Source organism: Muntiacus reevesi, chromosome 12 (genome assembly GCF_963930625.1).
Source record: "Muntiacus reevesi chromosome 12, mMunRee1.1, whole genome shotgun sequence".
Taxonomy (NCBI): domain Eukaryota; kingdom Metazoa; phylum Chordata; class Mammalia; order Artiodactyla; family Cervidae; genus Muntiacus; species Muntiacus reevesi.
The window spans coordinates 47,915,314-47,942,102 of record NC_089260.1 but is presented as its reverse complement, the minus strand read 5'-3'; the positions used below and the strand labels follow the sequence as shown (position 1 = coordinate 47,942,102).

The window sequence follows — 26,789 nt, the reverse complement described above, 5'->3', positions numbered from 1 at the left end:
CATTTATTATCGTGGCAACCACAAGAGATAGATACCATTATTTTCTCCATTTTACAGATGAGGAAATAAAGAAAATAATACTTGGGACATCCCTGCAAGTCTAGTGGTTAAGACTGCCTTCCAATGCTATCCCTGGTTGGGGAGCTAAGATCCTACATGCCTCGTGGCCAAAAGTCCAAAACATAAAACAGAAGCAGTATTGTAACAGATTCATTAAAGACTTTGGAAAAGGGTCCACATTTAAAAAGTTTAAAAAAAAAACAGAAAAAAGAAATTAATACTTACCCAAAGTTACACAGTTCCTAAGAGGCAGAAGCCAAAACCCTGTAGGTTCTATGGAACCCTTCACTCTTTACCTCTGCAGTGAATACATTTCTGCCTGTGACTTCACGTGACACTCACAACCACCTTTCTGGCATTATTATCCCCAGGTGAGTCATGTGGGTGGTCAAGATCCATGATTAGACAATGTGTAGGAGATTATAAATGGCTGAGTCTTTTCTTTTCCCCCACATTACATACTTTTCTGACCTCAAAATAAAATAAAGGGAAAGATTGTGATCCCACCCCTTCTCCATATCCCAGAAATATTCTAGCCATTCATTTGTATCTTCTTTTTTTTTTTAAATTCAAATGTACTTCCCCTAGAAGTGGGTTGCCATTTCAGAAGTCATGGATATCACTTCTTAATTCCTAACCAAATTGAAAGGCAGTTATTAATATTGGTCCTAACCCGTTGAACTCCAGTTGCCCTCGGAGCCCCTGAGGCTTTGGAGAGTGGGAGTGACTCTTTAGGGCTTTCCTGGTGGCTCAGACGGTAAAGAACCACCTGCAATACAGGAGACCCAGATTTGATCCCTGGGTCGGGAAGATTCCCTGGAGAAGAGAATGGCTACCCACTCCAGTATTCTTGCCTGGAGAATCCCATGGACAGAGAAGCCTGATGGACTATAGTCCATGGTGTTGCAAAGAGTGAGGTACGACTAAGCAGCTAAGCACACAGCGACTCATTAAAGCTTTGGTTAGTGTGAGAAAAAACTATGGAAGCCTGGCTCTCCCAGAGCTTCAGTAGAATTGGCTGTTAAAGGTGGCATTGACCTTCCCATTAAAGCAGACAAGGCCCCCAGTAGCATGGGGCAGAGTTGGTTTGTATCTTTGGGACATTCAAAGATCAGGGTTTTTCCGTGTAAATTGTGGCAAGTTTTGACTTTCAGATAATTTCTGCATTTACAGATGAAGAATAAGAGATTAAGCGAAAGAAGGAATATTGCCTCATTTTTATATTGCTAGTTAATGACTAGACCCGGGCTAGAGTTAAGTCTCTGCCCCCTTATCCTAGTGCTCCAGTGGGATTAAAGCCAGTGAGACTTTACTGCCTTTTTCTGGTGCATCATGAACGGGAGCCGCCTCAGTACTCAGCATGCTTCCCAGGCAGCCTTATAGACCTGCAGCCTTCATTGGTGATGCTCTGTATGCTTGATGCCAACAGTGTTCCCTGACTCACTCTTTGAGGGACCCTAGGATATCAAGCATGCACAGTTCCTGCCCCGAAATGCTTAGAGTTTGGTGGGAGAGACAGTCCTAAAATAATTAATACTGTGTGTTTAATTATATTTGTGTGATAAACAACACATAGGATAAGTTGTTCAGTCGCTAAGTCATGTCCAACTCTTTGTGACCCCATGGACTGCAGCATACCAGGCTTCCTGTCCTTTACTGTCTCTCGGAGTTTGCTCAAACTCATGTCCATTGAGTCGATGATGCCATCCAACCATCTCATCCCCTCTCTCCCACTTCTCCTGCCCTCAATCTCACAGGATCAGAGTCTTTTCCAATGAGTCAGCTGTTTTTGTCAGGCGGTCATCGTAGAGGAGCTTCGGTCCTTCCAATGAATGTTCAGGGTTGATTTCCTCTAGGATTGACTGGTCTGATATGTAGTGGATGCTGGTTAAGTCTAACAGCGTCCACTTAGGTTAGGGCCCTAAGTCCTAACCTAAGTCCAGGTTCAAGGGCAGCTTCTCTAAGGAAGTCTGATTCAGATTCCTAAAGGGTTAGTGGGAGGAATTAGCCAAGTTTTGTGCACTGAATTGTGCCCTCTTCTTCGAAATTCGTATGCTGCAGACCTAACTCCCAGTACCTCATAATATGACTTTATTTGAAGAGAGGCTATTTAAGACGTAATTAAGGCTCCATGAGACCATTAGGGTGGGCCCTAAGCCAGTATGGCTGGTGTCTCTAAAAGAAGAAATTAGGACACAAACACACAGAAGGAGGACCACGTGGAGACACAGGAAGAAGACATCTGTCTACAAGCCAAGGAGAGTGGCCTCGGAAGCCACTAACCCTGCAGAAACCTTGATCTTGCACGTCGAGCCTCCAGAATTGTGAGAAAATAAATTCCTGTTGTTTAAGCCACCCCATCTGTGGCATTTTGTTATAGGCAAAAAGCAGGTTTGCGAGGCTTCAGGTGGAGTGAATGTAGGGTGACCTGGGGAGGACTGCGGTTGGCCATTTCAGTATTTAACAGAACTCACTCCATCTGCTTTTCTGATGGCTCAGATAGTAATGCATCTGCCTGCAATGCAGGAGACCCGGTTCGATCCCTGGATCGGGAAGATCCACTGGAGAAGGAAATGGCAACCCACTCCAGTACTCTTGCCTGGAAAATCCCACAGACAGAGGAGCCTGGTAGGTTACAGTCCATGGGATCGCAAAGAGTCAGACATGACTGAGTGACTTCACATCATCATGGTCACTCCATCTGTTTGGAGCCTGAGAAACAGGAGAAGAATAGCATGTCACCCACATTGACAAAACCAAACAGCTTTTCAAGTTACGCAAAGATAAACGAAGAGTTCTGAAATCGAGTCATGCATTTACTGTTTTAAAAAGATAACACGATGGTACACACTGAGAGGGTGGCACTGACATATATACACTACCATTTGTAAAGTGGACAGCTAGGAGGAAGCCGCTGCCTCGCACAGGGAGCTCAGGTCCATGCTCTGTGATGACCTGGAGGGGTGCGGGGAGGGAGGTCCCAGGGGGAGGGAATACATGTATGCTTCCGCTTGTTCGTGCTGTTGCACAGCAGAAACCAACACAGCATTGTGAACGTTGTAACACAGTTATTGTCCAGTTAAAAAAAAGGAGATAATACTAATTTTGATATGTAAAATTCCATGTTTATTGATGTCCCCCTCTCCCCTGACCTTACCGTGTGTAGACCTGCTTCTTGCTATGTTACATGCTCACAGGGTTCTTTTGCCAAAAGCATCTTTCTCAGCCTTTTCCTGCCCCTGAGAATCCAATATATAGTTCAAAATAGCCAAAACCTTACATACATGATACCTCTGACTATTCAGGCCCCTAGTTCGTCCTCTTTTACTGATTATGTTGACCAATAGTGTTTCACAGGAAAGTCTTAGAACCACTTACACTCTTAAAAATTATTGAGGATCCCAAGGAGTATTTATGTATTATGTTATATACATATGTAACATATGTATTATTTTAGTATTTATGTATTAGATATGTATCTATTATATATATCTACTATATAAGTTAAAACTGAGGAATAAAAATACTTCAATAAACCTTTGTACTCAGTTACATTAAAGTCCAATGGTCAAAAAAAAGGGGGGGATGGCGAGTTCCCTGTTGGTCCAGTGGTTAAGACTTCATCTTCCAATGCAGGAGGTGCCAGTTTGATCCCTGGTTGGGGAGCTAAGATCCCACATGCCTCAGGGCCAAAAACCCAAAACACAAGACCAGAAGCAATATTGTAATGAATTCAACAAAAACTTTAAAATACTAAAACCACCTTAAAAATGTCCAGTGGTTATTGTATTATTTTCCTACAGCTGTTATAACAAATTAATACAAACTAGGTGTCTTAAAATAACAGAAATGCACTCTCCCACAGTTTTCAGGCTAGAAGTCTGAAATCAAGGTATGAGCAGGGCTACACTCCCTCCAAGGGCTTGAGTGGTTCCTTACCTCCAGTGGCTGTCCACCTCTGTCTTCACATGGCCTTCTGCCCCATATGTCTTAGTGTCATCTCTTCCATCTCTTTAAAGGACACGTGTCCTTGGATTCAGGGCCCATGTGGATGGTCGAGATGATGTATCTCATGATCCTTTTGGGGGCCACCATTCCACCCATGGCAGTCCTCTTTCATTTTGAATAGATCCTTGATGCTTGCCTGGTTTTGTAACTTCATGCATTAGTCATTTGGAAAAATACTGGCTCACTGATCTATGCAGATCTTCCACATGTTGACACATTTTGTTTTAACAACATGTTAAAAAAATCATATTTGTTAATATCACCAACCAAATGAATCAGAAAACTCTTTCAGAGGAGAAAAGCAGTCAGGCTCATGGTGGCAGAAACAAATTTTCCAAAACTCTTAAGTTTCACTTGAGGGCTTGAACTCTATCATTGCCAACAAATACATTGAGTTGTTTTCCTTGATGTGACAGGCTTACTTTGTTCATTTCCAAGAAAATGTCTGCCAAGTACCCAAGTTTGGCAAATATTGTCATTTGTCAGTTGTCCTTTTGAGTAAATATGGTGTTTTATGTAAAAGCAGCTATTTCAGCTTTTTAAACTCCCAACAATCACTCAGGGATTGGTTTTCCCTCCAGACCATCTTTATTGTACTGCAGATTGCCTTATGCATACTTCCTGTTTTGTCACAGAGAAAGGTACTCAAAAGTTGAGATTCAATAAAATTAATAATTTTTACTGCTCTGTCAGGGACATCCTTAAATGAACTTGGCTTTTTTCTGTTTTTAAACTGCAAGTGAGTGACAGTAGAGAATGTAATGCACATTAGTACAGCAGTGTGACTGCCTTAATTCAGGCCAGGGCACCAACCATTCAGCCATTATATTACTTTTACACCATCAGTGCAAATGGCAACACAGTGAAAAAGGCAAATAACACCTTAGTGTTAGTATGAAAATAGTTTGAGCTCACAGACCCCCTGAAAGAGTCTTAGCACCTTCCAGGGGTCCACAGACTATACTTGGAAAACTAGTGTATACCATTCAGTTACAACTAAATCATCATGGACTGGTTAAAATTTTAATGTATGATTATTTCTTACATCATTAATAGGACTGGTTCCTTAGAAATGAAATATATGCATGTACCTAAAAATAGAAAAAATTGTACAAGAAGCTTATAATGAAAAGGTCTCTCACCTCAGCATTCCTATGAAGCAAATACTGTTTTAGGGAAAATAACCTTTTTATTATAGAAGATTTCAAACAAATACAAAACTAGTCTGTGTTGTATAGTTAGCTTCCATAAACGTGTTGCCCAGTTACAACCAATGTCTACTTATGACTAAATCTTATTTTGGCTAATCACTATCCCATCCCCCCCCATATACGTAATTTTGAAGCAAATCTGAGACATCAGGTCATTTCACCATAAATATTTCAGTGTTATCTCTAAAATATACACTCTTTTAAAAAACATAACACAGTAACATCATCATACCTAAAGGAAAAACGCAGTGAATTCTTAATCAGATGTTTGAATTTCCCCAGTTGCCTCATAATTTTTTCAGTTTGTTTAGTCCAATCCAGATAGGTATACATTAGAATAATATGCATTCATTAGAATTGGAAGTTGATGTATCTTTTTGTCTTTTAATATTTGTCTTTTGCCTTTCTTTCTTCTTTCACAAGTGGTATAATGAAGAAACAAGATCCTTTATCCTGTAGAATTTCCCACTAAATTTTATTAATTGCATTCCTGAAATATCATTCACCTCTGATCCCTTTGTTGCCTATAAATTGGAAGTTAGAGCTAATAATTTGTGAGATTTGGGTTCAGGTTTTTTGGCAAGAACACTTCATAAGTGCTGGTCTGTTTTTCCATCAGAAAGCTTGAAAGGTCTGGCTGGTTTTCCTTTTATGAGGTGAGTAGCTGTCAATGCCCATTGCCTTGATGCATTAACTTGTTGCTGTGGTTGTAGCCTCCAAGTCGTGTCTGACTCTTTTGAGACCTCATGGATTGTAGCCTGCCAGGTTCCTCTGTCCATGGGATTTTCTAGGCAAGAATGCTGGAGTGGGTTCCATTTCCTTCTCCAGGGAATCTTCCCCACCCAGGAATCAAACCTGCATCTTTCTTCTGCATTGGCAGGTGGATCTTTATCACTGAGCTACCTTGGAAGTCCTGCGTTAACTCATTAGGGGTTGCAAAATGGTATTTTAATTCTGCTCTTCATTCATTTATAAAGAGAAACATCCCCTCATCAGCTCTTTGGTTAACTTAAGGTATAGTCTGTATTGGAAAGGCATGACAAAGGCTTGATTTTTATTTATTTATTTGCCAGTTTTTTTTTTTTTTTAATGATTTAGTTTCTTAGCATAATTCAAAAGTAATCCTTAAGGTTTGTTTTGTATTTTTTAGAATCTTTGTAAACTCCCATGCTTAACATTCAGCATGTTTCAGTTCATCATTGTCATTATTATTGCTTAGGCTCTATTCCCCATCTTTGGTTAATTCTTTCAGTGACCTCTTGGGGCTTTGATGTAACTCTAGTAATCACTGACATCATACCAGGGAATAAGGAAGACCAGGCTTGTCTGTACATAGACTCTAGCCCACCAGGCTCCTCTGTCCTTGGAATTCTCATCTGTACACTTTCTGATCAGCCAGTTCTGCAAGGAGCCTTCTCATTTTATGTGTGTATGTGTTAAGTTGCTCAGTCATGTCTGACTCCTTGTGATCCCATAGAATGTAGAATTCTCCAGGCAAGAATACTGGAGTGGGTAGCCATTCCCTTCTCCAGGGAATCTTCCCTAACCAGGAATTGAACCTAGGTCTCCGGAATTGCAGGTAGATTCTTTACCATCTGAACCACCAGGGAAGCCCTAACTCATTTTAATGGTAAATATTTAGAGACCAGTATCCAGATGCAGGTTGTGCTCATTTCATTGGAATGGTCATTGATTTTAAATCTTTTCTGCCAGAGCTGAGTAATACATATATACGTGTATTTTACAGATGAAATACAAAACAGACTGTTACTTCCAACTGAAATTCAGTACTTTAGATTTGTTTTTTATTTTAAATCACCTAGACCTCTTTTCTCCCACATCAAAATTCTTGATTCTTAAAGACACAAAAGTAGTTACTTATTTTATTTACCCCACCAACAATATGATTGCTTGAATTTAAGATTTTAAGGTTTGTTTTTTTTTTCAGTTCCTTTTGTCCTTAGGGTTTACCCTCCTAGAAATATACTTTGTTTTGAAATCACTTAAAATAATTCCTCTAATCAGCTTAACTAGGTCTCTTGAGAAGGAACCATATTTAATCTTCTCTGCTTTTAGTTGCTGTTTTATTTCCCTGCGTATCTATATAATGAATGTATATCTTTCTTGATTTTTGTCAACTTTGAACATACAGTTACATATAATAAATAAAACTTGAACTCCTCCCCTCACTGTAGTAAGGTCACCATTTTTAAATGTTCCATTTATCACTCTATAACTTTTATATTTAAAAACATTTGTTTCTTTTTCTATCAACAATAGATGGTGGAATTGAAAGTTTTTGAAATTTTATATATTTAATATACTATACATAGGGCCCAGTGGAGAGTAGTGTGTGTATTAGGTAATCAATACTTATTAAATTGAGTATTTATTATACTCTTTGCCAAATAAAATGTTACTCTTCAATTAATGCAGATATTAGCTAAATTAATAATTAGTTTTATAACTCATGATGTCAGATTAAAGAATTAGAATCAGGAATAATCATCTTTGTCTCCTTTCCTTTTTCCCTCATTCTCTGTAAATGACTTGGATGTAGCATCACTTTTAATGTTTGTGTTATTCTGTTTTTAAAGATATGTTATTGTTATGCAAATTTGATATGACTAGAGAAAAATTACAAAGGAAGAGAACTTGAAAATGTTTTAATTAGGTAAAAGGTTAATCTACAATAAAATCTTAGAAAGTAAATTCATATGAATGAAGTTGTTAATGTTGAACTCTGGGACCCAAACTGGAAAAAAGCAAAAAAGTTTTCCTTATTTATAACATAATATGTTGAATCATGAAAATAAGGTAGAAAATGATCCCCCCTCCTTAGCATACAAAAGAATGCATAAAAATGACCTTGTGATCTCTGTGTCCATTAATGGAATCTGAATTAGGCAGCATTTTAAGGGAAACATGGGTAATTAATCATGGATTAAAACTTACTGACCATATCATATAAATCATTTTAGACAAATTTAAACCCAAAGGCCTACTCCAAATTCCAGTGTCAAATAAAATTATAGAGTACATTATTAATAAGATGACTTTCTGCATGCAAGATTAATAGAAAAGACTTTTTTTTTTTTTTTTGAGAGTTGAGAAAATGATTTAATTGGATGTCGAATTGAAAGATTTTATTTCCTAAGATGAACAACCTCTAATTGTTATTTTGGTCCACTGCTATACGAGATGAATGTAATTACATCATAGGTTACTAATTCTCTTTTATAGAGTTAGATTCCTTCACTATAACATTAATGTTTATGTAAACCAACATGCATTTAAGCAAAAAGACACATAAGCACTGTTTTACACAAGAATTATATCGGAATTTGAGATACAGAAAAATCCCACTTTAAAATTATATTGTCAGAAGTCTTTATCAAATTATCAGGCTCCTTTATATTTCAGTGTCTACAGTCCTATTGTGTACTTATACTTTTATTGTGTCCCATTATTATATACAGTTCATCCAGTTACATCTTTAATCGTGTTATATTGTGTTCCTGCTTCAAATTTGTTTCTCAGTCAAAATGCTTTCAGTCTTCCCTGATTGCTCAGATGGTAAAGAATCCACCTGCAGTGCAGGAGACCAGGTTCAATTCCTGGGTTGGGAAGATCCCCTGGAGAACAGTATGGCTACCTGCTCCACTCCAGTACTCTTGCCTGGAGAATTCAATGGATAGAGGAGCCTGGCAGGCTACAGTCCGTGGAGTCACAAAGAGTTGGGCACAAATGAGCAACTAACACTTTCACTTTGAAGAGACTTTCAGTACAGCGAAATCAAGTGTAGTTCTGAAAGTTATCAACCATCTCAAAATTTCAAACACAAAGTCTGAAAAAAAAGTGAAAGTTTCATATTAACCTGCTCTGAAATATTAGGAAATGTTTTATTGGACACTCATTGACCTTTCCAAGCCATTTTATTATGCACAGTAAAACTCCTATTGTAGAGAAGTGACAGGGCATAGTAGTTAAGTGTATGGACTCTGGGGGAGTCCAGTGGTTAAGACTCCATGCTCGACTCTGGGGGAGTCCAGTGGTTAAGACTCCATGCTCCCAATACAAGGGACACGGGTTGGATTTGTTAGGGAACTAAGGTCCCACATGCAGTGTGGTGTGATCCAATAAATAAATAAATAAATAAATAAAAGCATGGACTCTGGAACCAAAGTACCTGGGCTCTGGGACTTCCCTGGTGGTCCAGAGGTTAAGACTGCACTCCCAATGCAGAGGGTGTGGGTTCGATCCCTGGTCAGGAAACTAGATCCTACATGCCACATTTAAGAGTTCATATGCCGCAACTAAAGATCTCATGTGCTGCAAGTAAAAAAAGAAAAAAGATTCTGCATGCCACAACTAAGATCCAGTATAGCTAAATAAATAAACATTTTTAAAAAACAAAGTGCCTGGGTTCTAATCCCAAGCATATAGTTGTGACATTTGGCCATGTTACTTGACTTTGTGTTTTTTCACCTGTAAAATGGGGTGATAATTTTATATAGCTGCTCAATATATATAAAGTGCTTGGAGAGTACAGCACATATGTGCTATAGAACTGTTATTAATGGAAATTGTTATTATGACTTGTACTGTTAGTGTTAGAAATTATTAAGGATACAAATAATTCTAGTTATTTTACATTAGTGTTCAGAAATATTTTTATAACCATTTCATCAGGAAATTGTAATATTACCCCGTGTAATTTTCAAAGTGTTTTAGACATTCTGCAGCCAAATATATTGCCAGGAAAACACATCTCTAGTCTTGTAATGAAAGCCGAGAGGATTCATATGCAGAAATTCATTTCCTATTCATCTTTTTCCTTTAATAACTATTTAGGTGTCTTTTCTGTGTAAGAGTGTCCTAAGGATCCTGGGAATAACAGGGTGAATCACTTATGGATCTGTTGACAATTCCTGGATAATAGAGGATATATAGATATAAAGAAATACTCTGAGGTAGAAAACAAGAGGTGCAGATAAAATGCTCATAGAAGCTTACAGAAAAGAGAGCATCCCTACTAAAAGATTTTTTTAAAAAATTCTTAAAGGAGCTTGTATTTGAATAATGCCTTGAAAAATCAGTTGGACTTATATATAGAGAGAAATGAAGTCTGTGTTGCATATGAAGGAAAGGGCTTGTTTTGCTTAGAGCACAGAGTGCATGAAGGGGAAGTGAAGGTCATGTGATAGTCAAAATACAGAGGATCTAGGAGGCTAAGCTGATAAGATCTCATTCAGTAATCATTAAGGTTTTTTTTAAAAATTAAAGTGAAATCCATATAACATAAAGTTAACTATTTTAAATACAATTCAGAGATATTTTAATTATTTACAATGTTTTGCAACCACTACTTCTGTCTAGTTGCAAACATCATCATCACCCTGGAATTAAACCCCATATGCATTAATGAGTTATTGACCAGTCCCTCAGCCCCTAGCAACTACCAGCCTGGTCTCTTTTCCTTTGGACCTATCTATTCTGAATATTGTATGTAAGTGGATTCATTCAGGCTGTAAATTCTTGTGTCTAACTTCTTTCCCTTAGCATGATGTTTTTGCATTCACCCACCTTGTAGCATGCATCAGTGCCTCATTCCTTTTTTACGACTAAGTATTCCATTGAGTATACGTACCACAGTTTGTCTATGTGGATGGACATTCGGTTGTTTTCATCTTTTGGCTGTTGTGAATAATGCTATTAACATACATGTATAAATATTTGGGTAACTGTTTTCAGTTCTTTGGGATATATATCTAGGTGTGAAACTGCTGGGTCACATGGCATTTCTATATCTAATTTTTTGAAGAACTGCCAAATTGTTTTCCCCAGCAGCTGCACTGTTTTACTTTCCTACCAACAATGTGCGAGGACTCCAGTTTATCCACATCCTCACTAACAGTTTCTACTAAGTTGATTATTGATTATTGTTTATTATTTTTACCCTAGTGCATGTGAAGTGGTATCTCTTTGTAGTTCTGATTTGCATTTTTCTAATGATTAGTGATGTTGAACATCTTATGTCCTTGTTGGTCATTTCTATATCTTCTTAGGAGAAATGTCTGTTCAGGTCCTTTGCTGACTTTTTAATTGTGTTATTTATCTTTTTGTTGAGCTGTACAACTTCTTTATCCTGGATACTAGACTCTTATCAGATATATGATTTGCAGTTAGTTGTATTTTCTCACTCTATAGATTGTCATTTTAATTTCCTGATAATCACCTTTGATTCACAAAAAGTTTTAACTTTTTGGCATCATATCTAAGAATTGAAGTCTAATTTACCTATTTTTTTCTTTTATTGGTCATCTTTTTGGTGCCATATCTAAGAATCCATTGTCAAATCCAGTGTGGTGGAAATTCACCCCTCTGTTTCCATCTAAGAGTTTTAATAGTTTTTAGTCTTTTAAATCATTGATCCATCTTCAGTTAATTTTTGCATGTGGTGTGAGGAAGGAGTCCAGTTTGATTCTTTTACATGTGAATAGCCAGTTGGCCAAGCACCATATGAAGAGACTATCCTTTTCCCTTTGAATCATCTTGGCACTCTTGATGAAAATTAGTGGGCCATGGATGTGCAGCTTTATTTATTATTAACTCCATTCTATTCCAGTGGTCTATAGAGCTATCTTTATGCTGAGACCATGCTGTTTTGATCATTATAGCTTTGTGACAAAATTTGAAATCAGTAAGTGTGAGACCTTGTTCAGCATTGTTTTGGCTATATGGCCCCCCTGCAATTCTACGTGAATTTGAGGATCAGTTTTTTTCTTTTCTGCAAAACAACAATTATCAAAGACTCTGAGAACCTAAATGGGAAAGGGAGGGAAGATTTAGGGAGAAGTCCAAGAAGAATCCAAGGTTTTGAACTAGTGTGACTAGGTATGAGGCGGTACTATGAATAAAAGATGATTGAAGGGAAAACTATTAATTTATTCATTTATGAAGGGGATATTTGGCAGGTAGTTAGAAATTTGGAACTACAGTTGAGAAAGAGGTAATGATTCAGATAGACTTCCCAGGTGGCACAGTGGTAAAGAACCCACCTGCCAATGCAAGAGATGGGGGTTCAATCCCTGGATGGGGAAGATCCCCAAGAAGAGGAAATGGCAACCCATACCACTATTCTCGCCTGGAGGATTCCATGGACAGAGGAGCCAGGCGGGCTACAATCCATGGGTCTCAAAGAGCTGGACGTGACTGAGTGGGTGCGTGTGCACATGTGTGCGCGCGTGTGCGCGCGCACACACACACACACACACACACACACACACACACACACAGAGTTACTCTCCAGTACCAAAGCAAGACCTTTCTGAATACTCTCCTGATTGAATTGAATTGGGAGGTTTTCAAGTTGGCCTAGTGTGAACAGCCACTATTCCTGGCCCTCTGTGAGTGCTCAGTATTGTTCCTTCTGATGCTTCAGTGGCTTGTTCTTTCCTCAGCCCTGAGTAGTTTCCTTCCACGCATGCACTGACCAGCTCTGCTGAATTCTCGAGGAGGACACTTTGCAGATCTCTGGGACTCTCTGTTGTTTGTCCCTCTCCCTGACTTTGTCCTGTGAATTCCAGCCATCTTGTTCTCCCTGAACTCACAGCTCCATCTCCTCAGCTCAGGGAATCTGCTGAACTCACCTGTGATTCCCCTTTCCTTTCCATCACCTGTAATTTCTCTGAAGGTTATAAACTGAGATAAACTTTTGTTCACTTCCCATCCCTGAGGGATCACTCTCCTTCACTGCCTCACATGCAATATCCTAAGAACTGCTATTTTATATATGTTGTCTGTTTCCTTGTTGTTGGTTTACATGGGAGGGCAAATATGGCCCTTGTTACTCCATCTTCTTCTTCTGGATTCAGCGGTTTCCCCAAGGCTCTGCTTTTTTTCTTTTTTTTTTGACTGCACGGGGTCTTTGTTGCTTTGCACAGGTTTTCTCTAGTTGCAGTTAGCAGGGGGCTACACCGTTGTGTTGCGCTGGCTTCTCATTGCTGTGGCTTCGCTTGTTGTGGAGCACAGGCTCTAGATGCGCGGGCTCAGTGGTTGCAGTTCCCTGGGCTCTAGAGCACGGGTTCAGTAGTTGTGGCACGTGGGCTTTGCCGCTCCGCAGCAAGTGGGATCTTCTGGATCAGGGATCGAACCGTATGCCCTGCATTGGCAGGCGGGGTCACGAGGTAAGTCCCAAGGCTCTGCTCTTAATAGTCACCTCACACTCTGAGGAGAGGAAAAATTCCAAGAGTCTATAATAAATAGCCTCTGGTACAACCACTCTGTAAAATGAAGTGTGACTGTTGTTTAGTCTGCCTGTTTAATACTTTTTAAATCTCTAGATTATTAGAAAGGTTTGCTGTGACTGGTGATTTATAGATTGTTTAGCCCAGACTTCAGAGCTCTGCGGCCTCCCTTAAACATGCAGTGACATTTTCAAAACACAAGGAGCCATTGATAGATTGCAAATCAGGTTTCACTCTTTTACTTGGTAGTGGTTCTGCAAACTTGGTTCTGCTTCTACTTGTTTCGTTTGGGTAAGGTTGCAGTGAAGGAAATTTTAATTTCTAAAGATCTTAATAGTACCTAGGGCCCCCTAACAGAGGCAGTTTAATGTGAATCGAGGGTTTATTTCTGGAATAAACATGATAAATAATACATGGAGAGGTTCCTGAGCTGAGCTCTTGTGGTCCTGACAGGTAACTGGGACTGAGGAGAGGTATTCTGAGCTATAGTGGCTCTAAGTGTGCCATGGCAGAAGCGTTGGCTGTTTATTGTGGGTACCATACAGTGAGAAGACAGTCTGTCAGACAAATGTATACAAACAGATAGCAGTTGGAGATTGTAGGTGGAAAAAGTAAGTGAGGGTCAGATACAAGATTCTGAGTTCTTTGCATTTGTACTCTGTACAGAGATGACAGTGAAAATGAGAGGGGTAATTGAAGAGACCTTGAAATGGAGAAAATCAAGGCCCTAGTGACTAGCTGTGAGGATTGAGAAGGAAGAAGCGTCTAAACTTTTGATCTAGGACCAGAGTGTTACTATTATAACAAAGAGAAAAGTCACAGAGGAGCGCTTCAGTGAAATGATGCCAGAGATGTCTGAGGCTTTTTCTAAAAATTCCCAATTTCTCTGTGTGTCTCCTAACGGTACAGCATCTTTCCCATGGCCCTTCTCCCTTAATCACTGAACCTGGCAGGATAATGTGGAGTGAGGAAGGGTATTTAAGAGATCAAGAGGTCTCCAGGCCTAATCACTTCACTTTACAGATAAGGAAATTGAGGACTTCAGATATTGTGACTTCCCTTCAGGCCACACAGCTAGGCTGGCCTCTTGGCACTGTTTTCAGAAAATCTTCTAGCAAAGGTTTCTGTATATCATTCCTGTTTGTGGCAAAGTGAGTTGTGTGTTTCCCCACCATAATTCAATTAGTTATTGACTTGATTCCTTAAATCGTTTTTTCACCTTCCCAAATCAATTAATAATTAAAATAATTCCTTTCCAGAGATCTGATTTTTTTTCCTCTTTATCCATACACACCATGGCAAACTTCGCAGTGGTACAACAATGGGCATTAATGTCAAACTCGGGTCGGCTCTGTTTAAAAGTTGTTTGAGGGGAGCTGTTTGAAGGGAAAGGGAATGATTAACATTAATTTAAATCTGGAATGATGGTTGGATGGCATCCCCGACTCAATAGACGTGAGTTTGAGCAAACTCAGGGAGATAAGGACAGGGAAGCCTGGCCTGCTGCAGTCCTTTGGGTCACAAAGAGCTGGAAACGACAGAGTGACTGAACAACAAATCTGGAGTGAGGATTCTTTCTGGGAGTCCTTTCCACAATTTTTAAAACAAGGAGGCTGTGTGATGAAGACCAGTAAAGGAGTTGCTTCCTTTCTTTGCCCCTCGAAACCGTTCCCTATGACTTCTCACGCTTGGAACCCAGAATTCGTGTGGCTGTCGGAAGAGAATGAGATTACCCAATGCCCTGAAGAGCTGAACTCTTGTTACGTTACGTTGTCTCACCCAGTCCAACACCTTAGCTGGAACCTGGGCAGAGTGCTCTCCCTTCTCTTTCCCCATCCTACCCCCCAAGGCTGTCTCTTTCCTTTCACCCTTTCCCTCTGCTAGCGTCCCGCCCTTCCTCCCTCGGGGTCGGACAACCAACCCCAGGCCCTCCTGGGCTGCTACCCGCAAACAGCTCCTCTTGGAAGCTCCGCCCCCGGGCGCTGAGAGGGTGGAGCTGAGTGAGCAAAAGCCCTCCCCTCCCCCCCACCCCGAGGCTTGGGCGGGGCTAGCGGCCGAGACGGCGCCGTTGATAGGTGGGGGCGTGGCTTGCCGCGGGGGGGCGGGAAACGCGGCGGGGCCGCTGGGGGCGGGAGGCGCGGCGTGGAAGTCTGTGGAGTGTGGCGCAGCTGTGGCCGCGCTTCCCGCTCGCCACGCGCTGGGCGTCTGTCCCCGAAGGTAAGCGTGGGCAGGCGGCCCGGCGCCGCGCCGACCCGGTGGAGGCACCCTTGGGGGGCGCGCCAGAAGCAGGTGTGGTTTGGCCGGACGGGTCCCGGTACCATTTCCGCGAGGAGCAGGAGCTCAGGGCGCGGGCGGGCAGCCCTTTGGCGTGAGCCCCGGGAGGGAGGAAGGGAGGGAGACGGAGTCGGGCTCTAGCTTCGGAGCGCGTGTTAATCGCACTAGCTCCCGGCCACGAAACTCTACCCTCCACCCACCACACAGATCTCGAGAGACCTCAGGTACTGCAGACACTTTATACTTTGTAACGTACATGTCTAGTTCGTGGTTCAGAAACTGTAGGAGAAACTCGGCAGTGAGCTTACCAGGAGCCTTTATTTTGACTTCGTGTTACAAAGTTTGCAAGAAGAATGTGGCTGGTAATAGGACTGTTATTTCAACAAGGACACGGAGGTTTGCACAGGCAGTGGATTGTGGAGATTAAGCGGGCAGGCTTTGAAGCTGTTTGGAATGTTGGGGTTTGAATCTACTTATTAATTATGAAAACTCCGGCCTTTTGCTTAACTTTTCTATGACTTTGTTTTTGCATGCGTATAGTGAGAATAATAATAGATCCAGCATTATAGGATTTTTTCCTCAGGATTAAATGAGTTACTACTTAGTAGTGTCTGGCTCATGGTAGTCGCTCAGTCGTTTCTGACTCTTTTGAGGCCCCATGGTCTGTCCATGGGATTCTCCAGGCAAGAATTCTGGAGTGGGTTGCCATTCTCTTCTCCAGGGGATCTTCCCGACCTAGGGATTGAACCTGGGTCTCCTGCATTGCAAGCATAGTCCACAGTAACTTGGGCTGTTTTCTTTATTATGTAGTCAGAAGGGCATTCATCTTCAAAACAATAGAAAAAAAAACCTTCCTGCAGAACCATTGCTTGGAGGTTGCTTTGGAACAGTTTTCAAAGACTGAATCCCACTGAAAAAAGTCTCATTACTATTCTGTCGTGCTAGAGATGTGATCATCTACCTTCTTTCAAATCAAAACCACTCTCAAATGATACGGAAACCTCAGCATCTTGAGGGTTGTTCTCAAAGAGGCATGAAGAAAGGCAGCACTTTTTCAGTGAGTGTAGCCTCATTTTAAGCACTAAACTCTGGTGCTCAAAAGAAGTTCATCTCGGTTTATACAGAACTTACAAGTTGTACTCTTTTGGATGGGTACTTATTTGTAATATTATTGCAAAATGAGGTGAACCAGAGTACATTAACTAACCTTCTAAGAATCCTAACTTGCCAGCTTGAAACTCAGTATTGAAAGAAATCTGAAAAACCAGATGGGCTGCCCTTCATAGATGAGGATCAGACTCAAGATCCAAAACCAGCTAGTGACAGGGCTTAGACTAGAATTCAGCTCTGCTAAGAAACAGATTATAAAATCAAAGGATGATATCACTTCTGGTGTTGATGATAGTACTATTTTTATTTTTGACAATTTTATGGTGCTGTGAATGATTTTTCTCTCAGCATCATCCTGCTTCATAGCTTAATTGCATGATTCATAATCATTCTTTAGCACCTTTGATTTAAATCACAAGTCTCAGAGTTGCCACATCAATGATTGCTTTGAGAACAAGATGATTGTCTTCAGCTTTGTACAAACATGTTCTAACAGCTCTTTGGTTTTGTTATTTTATACAGCCCTTTTCTCTCATGTAAGGAATGTAAACAGCCAGTGTAAATACATTGACCTTCTAGACAATTTATTATCATGTTATTGGTGAAGTTTCCTTGGTTGAGTAAGATAGTTACCTAATGCTAACCCAAGGAAATTAGACTTGAGTCCCAGTCATGAAACAGATAAGTTGCAATTGCCACTAACTTCAAAAGCATCCTGAAGTGAAATTATTTGGAGATACTGGTCTGTTACTTGCTGACTCTTCCCTGGCTCCTTGTGGAGTCCACTCCCTCACCTGTAGGTATTTGTTCAGATGTTGCTGTATCAGTCAGACCCTCCTGTTTAAAATCCCATTCAGCCCTACTCTTCCTGTAGTATACATTTGCTTGTCTGTTTACTTGTCTTATCTGTTGTCTGCCACGAGGCGGTAAGTTCCATGAGGGCAGGGGTACCTGCCAACTGTGTCCACTGATATTCCCGAAGAGCCTGGAAACAGTGCCTGGCACCAGGGAAGGTCACATGCAGACATTTCCAGCTAGGACTAGTAATTAGTTAAGCCAGTTCACCATTCATTTTGCCATGTTCCCCTCCCCCCATTTCTAGTTATTTGTCCTGTTGTGTTAGTCGCTCAGTCGTGTCTAGCTCTTTGCGACCCCTTGGACTGTAGTCCATCAGGTTCCTCTGTCCATGGAATTCTCCAGGCAAGAATACTGGAGTGGGTAGCCATTCCCTTCTTCAGGGGCTGTTCCTGACCCAGGGGTCAAACCCGGGTCTCCTGCGTTGCAGGCAGATTCTGAACTACCAGGGAAGCAAAACCCGGAGGCAGTGTTGATTCCTCCTTCTCCCTGGCACTCCATGTGCAGATAGTAGCTACTGACTTAGTTCTCTTGTCAGTTTCTCGCAATCCTGCCTTTCCTACTGCTGCCACGTTCCCGTGTCTTCAAGCCCTCCTGCGTTCCACTTTGTCCTCTACAGCTGCAGCTCTGCTCGCTCCCTTCTCGTTGGCCTTCGCATCCTCACCTGCAGGATGAAATCCAGAGTGAGGAGGCTGGCGCTGAGTTCTCTGTGACACGATCTCAAACCCACTTTTCTAGCCTTTGTCTCCCACATAGAGAAGAAAGGTGATTTCCAGCCTATACTTGTAAATGTGAAAGTAAAATAAGGTTTCGATGGTGATTCCCTGTAGAATTCCAGGGTTGCCTCACAACAGTTTCTCTTTCTTTTTTTTTTATTAATAAGTAGGTCTTTTCCTCCAAGTGGGCAGGAATTCTGACAGATGGGACTATATGACTGTTACCTGTTTGTCCCGAGGACTTTTGCTGCTGTTTCTAAGTGCCCAGCCTTCAAAACCTCTCACATGTTAGCGCTACTGCAGATACCTTTATAAGTTTAGTTGGAAATGGTATTTCCTGCCTCTGAAGTCTAGTGACTTTTCATGACTTTTAAAGAACTTACCACACTCTGATTGTAGTTCTCTGGACATTTGTCTTTTCTTTTTTGGTACGTATAAGCTCCTGGAGGACGGGAAGCATGCACACACGAATTCCAGTTACATTTTTGAGGAAAACAAGCTACGCACCCACTTAGCTGTTTTTTAAATAAAATAAAGTTCACCTTAATAGATCTTTAAATCATGAAATATTGAGCCTCAACCATCATTTCTACGAGGTGGACACTCCAGGAAGAAGGCAAGGGAAGCTCAGTTCTAGAAAGATTCTTTTTTTTTTTTTAGAAAGATTCTTAATGAAGTTACTGAGGTCTGGGTTTTTGGAAGGGAGAGCAATAGACCCAACACCCATGTAGGCAGCCATGCCCAAGTTTAAAAAAAAAATACACAGACTCACTCAGAAAACCATTAGAACAAGATAGATTTCGTGGAGCCATCTGCAGCTTTGGATGTTCTTGTGAGGAATTATTCCTAAGCTGTATTTTGTATTTGCATCTCTTGACATAAATAATACTTGCTTCCTTTGTTTTCTGAGCTGGAATGCTGAACATTCTCTTCTTACCTGCTGAGAGCAGTTTACCTTCTTTTCCTTCATTGTTTCATGAAATGTTTGTGCTTCTTTTGTTGCTTATTTTCTGGATATATAGAGAGGATATATGCCAGAACCTTTTAAATTCCTCAGAGAAAGGTGATAGATATAAGATACTTGAATTTGTCTGTTGTTGAAGCTTCCGTTTTTATTAAGTCTTCTCTCAGCATTTGGTTTCATATATTTTGCTTCATTTCATTATAAACATGCCTTTGCACATGTTGCGGCTGAGTGAGGGCTTTTATTTTACTTGTGATTTTTTTTTCCCTAATGGGTTAAAACTTGTTTACGGAACTTGTGTAGACATTTCTGCAGTTTAATTTTCTTTCCTTCTCTCTTGCCTCCCAAACCTCAACTGGAGTTTTTCCATTCTAGGGCACTTATTAGCCTAATTTATTTTCTTACAAGTATCTTCTAAATTTATTTTACCATTGCTGGGATGAATCTGTAGTTTCTATTGACAGGAAAGAGTTGGTAGGGAAAAAAATACACATATGTTAAGTCCTAATTTTTGTGGATTTTTAAAACAATTTTTCTTGGAGTATAGTTGATTTACAGTGTTTTGTTAGTTTCAGGTATACAACAAAGAGTCAGTTTTACATATACATATATCCACTTTTTTTAGCTTCTTTTCTCATATAGGTCCTTACAGAATGAGTTTCCTGTGTGATACAGTAGGTCATTATTAGTTATCCATTTTATATATAGTAGCGTGTATATGTCATTCCCAATCTCCCAGTTTATCCCCCTTCCCTTCCACAGGTTTGTTTTCTACAATCATAGGTTTGTAAGTTTCTTTTCTACGTCTGTGACTCTTTCTGTTTTGTAAAGAAATTCATTTCTACCATTCTTACAGATCCTACATACAGGTGATATCATACAATATTTGTCTTTCTGTGTCTCTCTACTCTCAGCATGACAATCTCTAGGTCTATTCCATATTGCTGCAAATTGCATTATTTCATTCTTCCTTACGGCTGCGTAATACTCCATTGTATATTTGTACCACATCTTTATTCACTCCTTTCTTGGAATTTAGGTTTCTTTCTTGTCTTAGCTATTGTAAATAGTGTTGCAGTGAACATTGGAGTGCATTTATCTTTTTGAATTATGGTTTTCTCCGGATATATGCCCAGGAGTGGGATTGTTGATCATATGATAGTTCTATATTTAGTTTTTTAAGAAACATCCATACAGTTTTCCATAATGTACCAATTTACATTCCCACTAACAGTGTAGGAGGGTTCCCTTTCCTCCACACCTTCTCCAGCATTTATTTTTTGTCGATTTTTTGATGATGGCCATTCTGACCAGTGTGAGGTGATACCTAACTGTAGCTTTGATTTGCATTTCTCTAATAATTAGTGATATTGAGGATCTTTTCATGTGTTTATTAGCCATCTATGTGTCTTCTTTGGAGAGATGTCTGTTTAGATCTTCTACCCATTTTTTTTATTAGGTTAAGACCTAATTTTTGAAATGCTAAAACTTTAAGGTAAAAATCTGCATCTTTACTAGCAACAGCTAATGTCAGGATTTAAAGCAAACATACTACAATTTAAAATTGAAAGTGTACTATAATTTAAATTTGTAATTGATTGTAAATTTTGTCTTTGGGAAATTTCTTCTAATGTGCTAACCAGTGAAGTTTTACTGTCAGAAAAAGAACCTTGAAAGCAAATATTTGCTTTGGAGTAAAGTATCCTTTATCACACTGTATAATCATCTATGTTTACCCTGAGTTTTCTTTGTTTATAAAACACCTTAGTTAAGGGTGTTATCAGATAGAATCATTCATGCAAATATTGAAAGTTGTAGCATAGACTAATTATATATCTGTGGCACTTGGTAAGCACTGTGTAACTCTCTGTTAAATTAAGTAAATCTATATGTTTAAGGAAAATTTTGTTAAGATACTGTAGTATATTAGTATCTATGGTAATAGAATTGATCTAGTGAAAGAGAAATGGGTGATTCTGGAGACTGATGAAGGGATAATGAGGCAGTGGCTGCTTTGAAGATCTTACTTACATACTTTGGCAAATTGGAATTCCTAAGTGTTTCTTTCCACCCGTTTGTTGAAAGAATAAACAAGCTAATGTATATTGGGGCTTACTGAGTGTATGGTGGTAAAGAAGTCACAATTTTTGTGCTATAGTCGGTGCTTCTCAATAAACAAGTCACATGCTATCTTAGATGTAAATACTAAAATGGAAAGCCCAGGAAGATGACAGAAGATTGATTTGAGGAAGGAGCACTTTAGTTAGGGTGATCGTGAAGGCTTGTAGGAGAAAGTGACCTTTGAACAAAGGCCTCAATGTGAAGGGCTAAAGAGAAAGCCTTCCATCCAGGCAGAGGGGACCCAGGGACCAGAGACCGGGGTTAGGAACATGCTCAGTGAGTGGGACCCTCGGGAGAAGTTGTCCTGATTGGAGTCCAGTGATTGCAGGGGTAAGGGCCCTGGTGCAAGGCAGCTGGAGAGGTGGGAAGTGGTTAGGTCACATGGGTGCTTGTAGGCTGTTGACAGTAATTCAGAGTTTGGATTTTATTCTAAGGGCAGGTGGCAGCAATGGAAAGAGTTTAAGCAAAGGAGTGAAATTAGCAGATTTGCAATGGTTTAAAAAATTGCTCTGGCTACTGTGAGAAGAAGGGATTGAAATGAGGTTAGAAAAGAATAGAGATAGAAAGCTGGAGGTGCTCCCAGGACACTCTGAGATGTGATGGTTACTGTTGTCTTTGTGGGGGGTTTTTTTGGTAGGTTTTTGTTTTCCTGTGTGGTTTTTTTTTTTGTAGTTTTGGTGCTTCCTCAATCTGAATTCTCCCAACCTCCCCAGTCAGAAGCAGCTTTATCCTAGGCTTCCTAGGGCCTGCTGCGTTTTATTACCACTGCTGGTTTTGTGTCAGTTGCCCCTGCACTTTTCTCTTGCCTCGTGTAGGCACCCATCTACCTATTTCCCTGCCAGTGATCACAGTCCCCCAGAGAATCATCTCTGGAAGTGTTCTGGATGGGAATGTGCTCCCTCTCCCCTCCCCCCGACAGTGGAAAAGCGTGGGAAGCTGAGAATAGGGCAGGTTCTGGTTGATGGGGACCCCAAGATAGTGGCTTTGGGAGGCTGATGAGGGTAGAGCAGAGCATTGCTGCTGCAGTTCACATCCTTGCACTGTCAGTTCTGGAACCAGTGAAGGGACATGTTAGTTGGCATGAGTTTAAGGCCTTCCTCTTTCTCCTAGCAGTTTTGATTTTAATATTGGAGAACAACAGACTGTCAGCAGTCACTTCTGCCTACTCACTCAGTCCCTTCCTTAAGTGTCTTTAATAAAATGCAGCCAGTTTCAGAAAACCAACAAATTCATGTAACTTTTGTCCAGATTCTGGAACACTCCTATCAAATTGCTGGGTGCAGACTATTCTGTATTGTGTCCCCACATTGGATATTGTGCACAAACTTTATTTCTGATTCTTATATCACTGTTCTTATCCAGAATCAGGATAAAAGGTGTCTCAAATAAGAGTTGCAGTATACCTAGGGAAAACTAGGACTGTTTTGTGATTACAGAATGAGAGCGAAATCAAAGAGGAGGGTGGGGTGGGAATTAGAGTAAAGCAGCAAAACAGGAAAAGTTGTAACTGATTCATCATGTGTGAGGCTGGGGAGGTTACTATGTATCTTTCATTTGGCAGATCCTGTTAGATTTTTCAGTTCTTCTGCAATGAACTTAATTTATAGATGTGACAAAGAGGTGCTTTGTTTCTGTTGAAACGTTTCCAGTATATTTGGAGCTGGTAGCTGTGAGGGGGAAGTAAACAGATTTAGATTATATACAGTTACGTAAACTTTCAATGAAGTAACCACTTGGCTTGGAGTAAGAATGTCCTAGGAAGGTGCTTTTAATATAGTTTAAAAGCACATCTATCCACTTGACCTGTAGCCTTCTTGGGAGTAATTCATGCCCTCATCCCCCCAATTATTTTTCTTGAATTCTCTAGGTAAATCTCCCTTCCCCAGAGCAGTTTTCATACCAGTCCCCAAGCCATGCCCAGGGTCTGCATGAATTTTCTCTTTTCTCTTCCTCCACTGTCATTGTCAGTTCCCTTCTTTGGATCCTTGTTTCCAAACACACAGTGTCCAGTCGTGTCCTTGCAGATGAAGAAAACCTGTAGGACCTCCAGGCCTGCTCCTTCTGCTTGGAACAGGATCATTATTAAATTCGCTTTGTGCTTTGGTACGAGTCACTGACCCTTCTCTGCCGTGTTGAATTGAGTGGATGCTGATAGTTATGAACGCACCTACCTTGTAATTTTGGGTAGCGCCCACTAGTCAATACCAAACAGTCTTGGTGATTGTGGAAGAAATGAGTTAAGAAGGTCTCTTCTTTTATTGTAGAGGGAAAAGCAGAAGAATCTTTTGACTTTCTTATGAGCTGGTTTTTTGGTGTTGGTTTTTTTTTTCTTTTTTTTGCTGTCTGAAACAAAGATGGACACCATCCAGGCCAATAATTGCATACAGTGGACAAAAAGGTGAACATGGTGATGAAGGGGGAAGATAAGTCTTAATTAGTATCTGTCTATTTTAATCAATATTTATCTAACATTTTTAATATAACTTGAATTTGGAGTTTTCTATCATGAAATTTTACCTTTTTTCATATTTCTGCTTTTCATAGACCCCAATATTTTTTTAATTTTTATTTATTTTTTTAACACCAAAAACATTTTGTTTTGGGGATTTAGCCGATTAACAATGTTGTGATAGTTTCACATGGACAGGGAAGGGACTAAGTCATACATATACAGGTATCCATTCTCCCCCAAATCCCCCTCCCATCCAGGCTGGCACATAACATTGAGCAGAGTTCCATGTGCTATACGGTAGGTCTTTGTTGATTATGCATTTTAATTATAGCAGTGTGTATAGGACCATTCCAAACTCCCTACCTATCCCTTCCCCCTTCAACCATAAGTTCAAGTCTCACAGGGCCATTATTTTAAAAAATTGAATTTATTAATGCTCAAAAAAAAATCCTGTGATAAGATCTATTTTGGTATTTTCTTTATTTCATAATTTAGCCCTTGACTGTCCTAGTGATGGGCCCACCCCCACTCACAGCCCAGTCTGTACCAGGCTTTTGATTCGATGTTGAGGGTGATGGTCTCCGCAGCGCTCCGTGTTGCCTCCTGGTGGCGGAGTTGAAAGCTGCTTTTCCTGTGTGCGGCTCTCTTTCTGTAACCCCGTGGCTAATGGGCACTTGGTGCTCCATTCCTTTGGCTCCAAAGGTGATTTAGAAGGGATGTGTGCAGCAGAACTAGGAAATTGAGAGGCAGCGTGTGCACACTGGGCTCTTGGTCAGAGCTGTGTTCACATCACAGTGCTGCCACCCAGAGCTCTGTGAGGATGTAGACCTGGTAGCCTCTGTTTCTTCATCTGTAAAACAGGAATAATGACCCTTGACTTTTTGGGTTGCTGTGAGAAGTAAGTTATGGGTTGGATGTGAACACTTGAAACAGTGTCTGGTGTTAGCACTCAATAAACGTTACTTTCTCAACCTTAACAGTATTGACATTGTGGGCCAGGTAATTTTTTTTTTCCTGGCCATGCTGCCCAGCATCTGAGATCTTAGTTCCCTGACCAGGGATCGAACCTGCATCCCCTGCTTTGGAAGTGCAGAGTCTTAACCACTGGATCGCCAGGGACATCCCTTTTATTTATTATTGTTACTTATTTGTTAATTTTGTTGGGGAGGGGTACCAGGTAACTTTCTGTTGTAGGGGCATTGCAGGATGCATGGCATCATCCTTGACCTGTAGCCAGTAGCAGCCCCCCAAACTATGACAACCAAACATGTCTCCATTCGTTGACAGATGTCCCCTGTTGAGAACCACTGTACATACAATATTTACTAGCTGTGACATTATCTTGGCAAAGCATTGTCACTCCTAAGATCCTCTGAAAGTTCTGTTCTCATCTGACCCACTTTGTTTTGTTATGCTGAACGTGTCTGAGTTCATTCATGGTATCAGGGCTTCCCAGATGGCTCCATGGCACAAGAATCCGCCTGCCAATGCAGGAGACACAGGAGACAACGGGTTTGATCCCTGGGTCAGCAAGTTCCCTTGGAGAAGGGAATGGCTACCCACTCCAGTATTCTTGCCTGGAAAATCCCATGGACAGAGGAGCCTAACAGACTGCAGTCCATAGGATCCCAGAGTGGAAATTGACTGAGCGACTTCACACACACATGTCTGAACTCAGGCTCCTTAGAACCATGTGACCTCCCTTAGGCCAGCCGGCGGGCCTGGGAACCAGTCTGTAAGATGGTCTTGTGACTCTCCAGCAGAACGAAGGCAGACTCTTCCTGTTCCTCTTTGAGAGGCCCTCCATACCTCTGAACCTGCCCGAAAGTTCCAACTTTGGTTCTCATGTGAACACATAGCTCTTGTTCTTTTCTTTCTTATTGTGGGATTCCTTTTTTTAATTAAACTTTTAATTTTAGAATAGTTTTTTTTTTTAACTTACAGAATTGTAACAAAGATAGTAGTACAGAAGTTCCCATGTACCCAACATACAATTTTCCCTATTACCATTATTATTATTTGACTGCACCACGCAGCAGGATCTTAGCTCCCAGATCAGGGATCGAACCCATGCCTCTGGTAGTGGAAGCACAGAGTTTTAACTACTGGACTTCCAGGGACGTTCCTAGAGTGAGATTCTTATATCAGTCCTCTTCTCACTCCATTTTATTGAGCTGCTTGGCCATTAGATTTTTAATTGCTTCAGAATTTTAATTGCTTCAGTTTTACAGAATAAATACACCTTAAGTATACAGTCATAGCAAGATTGCTTTTTCAGAATTTTACTTCCATGAACACATCCATGAACCTTCTTCACTGTTTCCCGGAAGGCTTTTTAGAGCATACATGTGTTGTCGAGGTAGTGTGATCTAAAGGATAATGTTCCTAAAGTCAGACCTCTGCTGGTTGTAATCCTCACTCCACCGCCTTAGGAGGTTACTTCATCTTTTTATGCTTCGGTTTCTCTGAGGTTTCCTCTCAGTGGAGCTGTTGTGAGGAGCAATCAGATTAACACATGTAAAGCACAGTCTGGGTTATAATCTTGCTTAGACACTAAATATTAAATATTGTTAGGTTTCAGGTTTGACTCAGCTTAAGGAGAGCCAGTGTGGTATAGCAAATGAATACATACGGATTTGGGGAGTCACAGATTTGAGTTGGAATCCTAGCTCTGTCACCTGTTTGCTGGATACTAGCGTGGACTTAGCAGCAGCAGCAGCAGAGTGGAAAGATGATTTGATCTTTGTACGATTTCTTCACAGCAGTAAT

At 40.6% G+C, this 26,789-nt stretch overlaps 1 protein-coding gene across 8 annotated transcripts in view; it reads left to right on the top strand.

The window, feature by feature from the left end:
- Positions 1-26,789, top strand: part of SGK3 (serum/glucocorticoid regulated kinase family member 3) — a 107,508-nt gene that overhangs the window by 31,270 nt on the left and 49,449 nt on the right. Inside the window, exon 1 of one of the 8 annotated variants that reach the window (XM_065902797.1) lies at positions 15,633-15,745. The exons of the other annotated variants lie outside the window; for them this stretch is intronic. The gene's annotated coding sequence lies outside the window, so the exon portion shown is untranslated. Of the gene's footprint in view, positions 1-15,632; positions 15,746-26,789 lie in introns of those variants that run through there. 8 annotated transcript variants of the gene reach the window in all.